This window comes from Hemiscyllium ocellatum, chromosome 15, assembly GCF_020745735.1.
Source record: "Hemiscyllium ocellatum isolate sHemOce1 chromosome 15, sHemOce1.pat.X.cur, whole genome shotgun sequence".
NCBI lineage: Eukaryota > Metazoa > Chordata > Chondrichthyes > Orectolobiformes > Hemiscylliidae > Hemiscyllium > Hemiscyllium ocellatum.
This window is the reverse complement of record NC_083415.1, coordinates 31,479,342-31,487,971: the sequence shown is the minus strand read 5'-3', so window position 1 is coordinate 31,487,971 and position 8,630 is coordinate 31,479,342.

The window sequence follows — 8,630 nt, the reverse complement described above, 5'->3', positions numbered from 1 at the left end:
GCCAGGCAGCATCTCAGGAATAGAGAATTCGACGTTTCGAGCATAAGCCCTTCATCAGGAATAAGAGAGAGAGCCAAGCAGGCTAAGATAAAAGGTAGGGAGGAGGGACTAGGGGGAGGGGCGATGGAGGTGGGATAGGTGGAAGGAGGTCAAGGTGAGGGTGATAGGCCAGAGTGGGGTGGGGGCGGAGAGGTCAGGAAGAGGATTGCAGGTTAGGAGGGCGGTGCTGAGTTGAGGGAACCGGCTGAGACAAGGTGGGGGGAGGGGAAATGAGGAAACTGGAGAAATCTGAATTCATACCTTGTGGTTGGAGGGTTCCCAGGCGGAAGATGAGGCACTCCTCCTCCAGCCGTCGTGTTGTGTTCTGCCGGTGGAGGAGTCCAAGGACCTGCATGTCCTCGGTGGAGTGGGAGGGAGAGTTAAAGTGTTGAGCCACGGGGTGATTGGGTTGGTTGGTTCGGGCGGCCTGGAGGTGTTCTCTGAAGCGTTCCGCAAGTAAGCGGCCTGTCTCACCAATATAGAGGAGGCCACATCGGGTGCAGCGGATGCAATAGATGATGTGTGTGGAGGTACAGGTGAACTTGTGGCGGATATGGAAGGATCCCTTGGGGCCTTGGAGGGAAGTGAGTGTGGAGGTGTGGGCGCAAGTTTTACATTTCCTGTGGTTGCAGGGGAAGGTGCCGGGGGTGGAGGTTGGGTTGGTGGGGGGTGTGGATCTGACGAGGGAGTCACGAAGGGAGTGGTCCTTGCGGAACGCTGATAGGGGAGGGGAGGGAAATATATCCTTGGTGGTGGGGTCCGTTTGGAGGTGGCGGAAATGGTGCGGAGGTTGGTGGGGTGGTAGGTGAGAACCAGTGGGGTTCTGTCTTGGTGGCGGTTGGAGGAGCGGGGCTCAAGGGCGGAGGAGCGGGAAGTGGAGGAGATGCGGTGGAGGGCATTGTCGATCACGTTGCGGTGGAGGGCACACCTCCAAACGGACCCCACCACCAAGGATATATTTCTCTCCCCTCCCCTATCAGCATTCCGCAAGGACCACTCCCTTCATGACTCCCTCGTCAGATCCACACCCCCCACCAACCCAACCTCCACCCCCGGCACCTTCCCCTGCAACCGTAGGAAATGTAAAACTTGCGCCCACACCTCCACACTCACTTCCCTCCAAGGCCCCAAGGGATCCTTCCATATCCGCCACAAGTTCACCTGTACCTCCACACACATCATCTATTGCATCCGCTGCACCCGATGTGGCCTCCTCTATATTGATGAGACAGACCGCTTACTTGCGGAACGCTTCAGAGAACACCTCCGGGCCGCCCGAACCAACCAACCCAATCACCCCGTGGCTCAACACTTTAACTCTCCCTCCCACTCCACCGAGGACATGCAGGTCCTTGGACTCCTCCACTGGCAGAACACAACAACACGACGGCTGGAGGAGGAGCGCCTCATCTTCCGCCTGGGAACCCTCCAACCACAAGGTATGAATTCAGATTTCTCCAGTTTCCTCATTTCCCCTCCCCCCACCTTGTCTCAGTCGGTTCCCTCAACTCAGCACCGCCCTCCTAACCTGCAATCCTCTTCCTGACCTCTCCGCCCCCACCCCACTCTGGCCTATCACCCTCACCTTGACCTCCTTCCACCTATCCCACCTCCATCGCCCCTCCCCCTAGTCCCTCCTCCCTACCTTTTATCTTAGCCTGCTTGGCTCTCTCTTATTCCTGATGAAGGGCTTATGCTTGAAACGTCGCATTCTCTATTCCTGAGATGCTGCCTGGCCTGCTGTGCTTTGACCAGCAACACATTTGCAGCTGCTTTTTTTATACCCCTAACATCAGATCATCTCATTGGTTCAATGTTAGCAAAGCAATAAAATCAAAATCGATTGGACTTTCGTTTCCTGGGGCATAATTTAAACTAATTAGTTAAATTCAAATTGTTGTCAAAATGGCAACCAACTCAGGTATCCATTTCACAGCCAAATGTAACATATTTTCAATTTTTCAGTACACTCTGGGACTACTAGCTAGTCATATGACAGGTGCTTGTAAGCTCTCAGTGCAAAACAGCATTCACTCTCTCTTAAAGGTACAGTATATGCCCTCAGCTTCATAACACTTGCCCCCCCCCCTTAAAAAGTTGAAGCATCATAATGAAAAGATGGTTTCATTTTTGTTTCTAATTCTTAATCCCATTACAATGAAATACATTGGACATTAATCTAAGTTCATATTAATTTCTGCACACACACTATCTGTGTGTGTGTATGTGTATATATATATAGGTATCTGGTCAATCTTATCTATACTTTATCCTTTCAATCCATGATAAAGCATCTGCAATCACATTTTTTGACCCACAACATATACAATTTGTAAATTAAAAGCCTGTAACATAAGACTCCAATGAAATGGTCTCATATTTTTGTCTTTAAATTGTTCCAAACTTATAAGAGGATTGTGTCCTGCATACATAGCTGTCTCTGATACATGTTACATGAACATTAAAATGTTGTAAGGCCAGTACCAAATTCAATAATTGCTTTTCGATGGTAGAATATTTTTCCTGGTGGGTGTTACGTTTCTTTGAAAAGTAGCCAATTGACTGTTCAATTCCATCATCATCTTCCTGTAGCAATACACCTCCTATTCCTATGTTGCCGACTGCCGATTGTGACTTTGAAAGGTTTCAAAACAATTTGGTGTTGCTAAAACTGGTGCAGTGGTTAATATTGTTTTTAAATTGTCAAATTCCTCTTGGCATTGTTCTGTCCACTGAAGTTTTGTGTTCTTCTTCAGTAAATCTGTTAGCAGTGCCACTACGCTGCTGAAGTTTGGAACAAACTTCTGGTAGAATCCGCTTAGTCCCAAAAATGGAAGTATCTCTTTCTTTGAGGATGGTTGTAGAAATTCCCTGATAGCCTTCATCTTTGCATCCTTGGGGTCAACCTTCTGTGACTGATATTATGTCTCAAGAACATCACCTCTGCCTTTTCAAATTCTGTTTTCTTTATTAACCATTTTACTTCTGTTACTCATTCAAAGAGTTCTGCCAACTGTGCCATGTGATCATTCCATTACTCACTAAATCATCCAGAGAAACTACACAATTTGTTAACCCAGCCACAACTCTGTTCCTGAGTCTTTGGAATGTGGCATTCCAAAAAAACCCACTTTGAATTAATATAGCCCATTTGGGGTTACAGGCACAGAAACATCTTTCACTTTCTCTGATAAAGGTACCTGCAAATAACCATGCAGTAAATCCAACTTTCTCTATACAGTCCACAAATCTTAGTATTCGGTATGAGTCTGACTTTGTTACAGTGTTGACCTTCCAGTAGACCACACAAAATCATTGAGTCCCATTTGGGAATTAACACAACCAGCAAACTCCATTCACTCTGGCTCAGTTCGATGGTGTCTTTGTTGAGATTGCATCCACTTCCTTCTGGATCTGTGTAGCTTTATAAAGATTAAGTCTACAGAGATGTTATTTCATCAGAACAACATTCCCTATTTACACCTTATGCACATTAGTATTAGTCTTCCCCATCTTATTCCTGTGACTGTCCCCATACTGCTGCAACAAACCTTTCAACTGGGTTCTTTGGTCTGAACTAGTTCATTAACCTATCCTCCTCCTCAGGGGCATCCTCATTGTTCAACATATTTTGAGACAAATCAAACTACACAACTGGATTTGATTTCTCACTCTGCAGCACAGTAACTAACACTTGTTTCTCCAGTTCTTACTTTATATTATAATAAGGGTACAACATAGTCACATGACATATCCAATACAGTTTTTTCCTATCCAGTACCTTTACCAGATAATTTACCCGAATTATTTTTTTCTCAATTTGAAAAGGACCAGTAAACTGGGTTTTGAAGTGATCTCCTATCACTGGTAACAATACCAATATGTTATCCCCACAGGAAAACATATGAATCTCGGAATTTTTATCTGCCACCTGTGTCATTCTATGCTGTACCCTCTTCAGGTACTGTTTAGCTAACTCACCTATCCGATTTAATCTCTCCCTCACATCAGATACATAACCCAAATGTGAGATCTCCAACTTTGGTCCTGTCAATTTCTTTTTAATTAACTTCAAAGGCCTTCTCACCTCATGTCCGAATATTAACTCAAAAGAAGTAAAATGAGTAGATTCATTTGGGGCATTTCTAATGACAAACAATACAAATGGGATACCTTTATCCCAATCATTCAGGTAATCCTGACAGTACGCTCCTGACATGGTCTTCACGGTGTGATGCCACCTTTATGAAGTCCCTAGCATTGAGGATGGTACACACTTAATTTAAATTGCTGTATGCCTAGGCTATTCCTTAAACAGCTGAGCAGTAAAATTAGACCCTTGGTCTGATTGAATCTGTCTAGGTAGCCCATACCACATGAAGAAAGCTACTAACTCTTCTACCACCCTTTTTGTCTTAATACTTCATAATGGAATTGCTGCCGGAAATCTGGTAGACACATCCATTATGGTTAGCAAGTACTGATTCCCCCTTTTAGTTCTTGGGAGGGGACCTTAATAATTAATCATAACCCACATGAAAGGTTCTTTGAACGCAGGAATTGGCAACAAAGGTGCTGGTGTTATTACTGCCTATGGCTTACCAACCATCTGGCAGGGATGACATATATGGCAAAAGTTAATAACATCTTTGTGCATTCCAGGCCAATAGAATTTTTTTGTATCTTAGCCTGAGTCTTTCTCACACCGAGGTGAGCTCCTACTTTTAATTTGTGTGCTACCCATAACACTTGCTAACTGTATGCTACTGGCAACACAATCTGGTACACTTCTGCCCATTTCTCCTCTGCACTAACCTGCCATGGTCTCAATTTTAATCTTAGGATTCTATCTTTAAGATAATAACCCTCAAGAATACATTATGACTCCTTTTCTAAGTATGCATCAACATATATATCTTTTATTGTCTCATATTTGTGTTGTAGGTCCATTCACCTTTCAGGACTAAACATTTCTGCCTGACCCTCTGTTTCAGGTTCTTCCTGCACCATTAAATCAAACAGGGTATCCGCTAACTGAACCTCAACTCCTTCGTCTTTCTCTTGAGTTTTTGCTTCGTGCTGTGACTTATGATAGTGGGATAATGTTAACACACTGGAAAAATTCCAGGGTATTTTTTTTTAACTCCACAGTTCCCTGGCCTTCCTTTGGCTTCTCCAAAACAAGGGGTGTCACTCCCTCCTAAATCATTTCCAAGAGCAAACTGTATTCCTGGAACTGTCAATCACTCCCACGGTTACTTCCCCAGTCTGGTGCTTGCACTCCAACTTGATCTTACATAGGGGAACACTAAATTTTTGTCCATCTTTCCGACAAATTACCACGTTCTCTGGTAACATCAGAAAGAGTGCAAATGCATTCATCTCTTACTATTAGAGATGGATTAGATCCCATATCTCTCAAAATTACAATTTTTTTCCCTTCTCCTCCTGTTCTGAGTCAACTTTACCCACAGAAATGAAGTCTTTATAGAGATAAGGCACTAACCTCATACCCAGTCCCTGCCTAGGTCGTACATTCTCTTGCATCTCAAATTTTCTTGGGGTTTTCTTTACGGCTTTCACAAATGCCACTGGCTGAGCCACTTTTCCCACAGTGCCTTTCTTTAACGACCAGCACAGTGACTTTACGCGTGCCACCTTACCACAGTGAAAACACCTGAGGCCTTTCACCTCCCTTTCGCACTCTTGGGATTCTTTTTTAACCCGTGGTAAACTATTACCAGTGTGTTCTATTCTTGGTTTTGTAGTGTAGGATCGCCCCTTCTCCCAATTTCTAATCCTCAGGATGAAAACCTAGTCATAAGCTAAATTTTTGCCTTATGTACCAATGCATATTCATAGGTCATCTCTGCTGCTCTTCTCATTTCTTTTTGTTTATCCACATAAATTCTTACCATTGATGGAAGTGTGTGTTTAATCTCTTCCAGCAGAATAATCTCTTTTAGAGCCTTATAGGTCTTATCTATTTTTAAGGCCCACACCCATCTATCAAAATTACTATGTTTAATTCTTTCAAACTCAACATAAGTCTGACCTAGTTCCTTCTTTATGTTTCTGAACCGCTGTCTATACGCTTCTGGTACCATTTCACAAGAGCTCAAAATAGCCTGTTTGACGTCAGTATAATCTGTTGACCCCTCATCTGACGGCACTGCAAATACCTCATGAGCTTTGCCTACCAGGTTAGTCTGAACTAGCATTACCAACAAGTTGGAGAAGGGGAGCACTGCAGATGCTGGATATAAGAGTCAAGAGTGTGGTGTTAGAAAAGCGCAGCAAGTCAGGCAGCATCGTGGAGCAGATGAATCAACGTTTCGGGCATAAGCCCTTCATCAAGAAGTGCTCTGACCACACCATGTGCCTAGCCAATTTTTCAAATGAAACAAAGAAGGCTTTGACATCTTTCTCATCAAAATGTGGCAATATTTTAACCTATTTGTATACATCACTACCTTCTCCATCCTATTCAAATTCTTGAAGTTCAAATTCTCTCTCCCTTTCTCTTTCGGCTCTCTCTTTGCTAAGCTAAGAACCCTTTTCTTTTTCCTCTCAAGGGTCTTCTTTCCCTTTATCTTCTAATCCATTTTCATCAATTGTAATTTAAGTTTTTTGAATTCAGTTGCATTTGTTGTTTCCCTGAAACACCTAAGTGCTTGACTAACTCCCTTACAATTTCAAATTTACTTTTGTCCCTGGTTAAATCCAATTCTAATCTAATTGCTAATCGTAAAAGTATGGCCTTTCTAAACTTCCTTGGCAAGTTTGGGAATCATCTTCAAACTCTAGAACCTCTTTAGCAATCTTAAGAACGATTTCTCTCCCTTTTAATTTAGCCAACCACAAATAATCGAAATTAAACAAATTGTCTCACCTACATTTTATTTAAACACCTAGGACAGTAATCAGCATGTGTTTGAATCTGCTGGGATCTTTCATACCCTACCCCAAATCTATTCAAATCTATCCAAATCCCAGACTGGATCTGAAAAGTAAGGTGCGGGAAAAACACAGCAGGCCAGGCAGCATCTGAGGAGCAGGAAAATCGACGTTTCGGGCATTCGCCCTTCTTCAGGAATGAGGCTGGTGTGCCAAGGGGGCTGAGATAAAAGGTAGGGGGGAGGGAATTTGGGGGAGGGGCGCTGGGAATATGGTAGATGGAAGGAGGTGAGGGTGAGGGTGAGGGTGACAGGCCAGAGAGGGGGTGGGGGCGGAGAGGTCAGGAAGAAGATTGCAGGTCAAGAGGGCTGTGCTGAATCCGGGGTTTGGGACTGAGATAAGGTGGGGTGAGGGGAAATGAGGAAGCTGCAGAAATCTACATTCATCCTGTGTGGTTGGAGGGTTCCTAGATGGAAGATGAGGCGCTCTTCCTCCAGGTGTCGTGTGGCCAGGGTCTGGAGATGGAGGAGGCCCAGGATCTGCATGTCCTTGGCAGAGGGATAGTTAAAGTGTTCAGCCACGGGGTGATTGAGTTGGTTGGTGCAGGTGTCCCAGAGGTGTTCCCTGAAATGTTCCGCAAGTAGGCGGCCTGTCTCCCCAATGTAGAGGAGACCACATCGAGTGCAACGGACACAGTAAATGATGTGTGTGGAGGTGCAGGTGAATTTGCAATGGATATGGAAGGATCCATTAGGGCCTTGGAAAAGGTGAGAGGGGAGGTGTGGGCGCAAGTTTTGCACTTCTTGCGGTTGCAGGGGAAGGTGCCGGGAGTGGAGGTTGGGTTAGTGGGGGATGTGGACCTGATGACGGAGTCATGGAGGGAGTGGTGTCTCTGGAACGCTGGTAGGGGTGGGGAGGGAAATATATCCCTGGTAGTTGGGTCTGTTTGGAGGTGGCTGAAATGACGGAGGATGATACGGTGTATCCGGAGGTTGGTGGGGTGGAAGGTGAGGACCAGTGGGGTTCTGTCCTGGTGGCAATTGGGGGGGGGGTGGGGTTTAAGGGCGGAGGTGCGGGAAATGGAGGAGATGCGGTGGAGAGCATCGTTGACCACGTCGGAGGGGAAATTGTGGTCTTTGAAGGAGGTCACTTGTGTTGTTCTGTAGTGGAATTGGTCCTCCTGGGAGCAGACGGAGGTGGAGATCGACATGGGGGCGGAGATCGACGTGGGAGTGGCGTAGCGTGTGGTGTGGTCCTTGAGCAGGTGAGTGACGTCTAGTGGAGATTAACATGAAGGCGGAGATCGACGTGGGAGGGAACACCTCTGGGACATCCGGACCAACCAACCCAACTGCTCCATGGCTGAACACTTTAACTCCCCCTCCCACTCTGCCAAGGACATGCAGGTCCTTGGCCTCCTCCATCACCAGACCCTGGCCGCACGACGCCTGGAGGAAGAGCGCCTCATCTTCCACCTAGGAACCCTCCAACCACACGGGATGAATGTAGAATTCTCCAGCTTCCTCATTTCCCCTCCCCCCACCTTATGACAGTCCCAAACCCTGGATTCAGCACCGCCCTCTTGATCTGAAATCTGCTTCCCTACCTCTCCGCCCCCACCCCCTCTCTGGCCCATCACCCTCACCTCCTTCCACCTATCATGTTCCCAGTGCCCCTCCCCCCTACCTTTTATT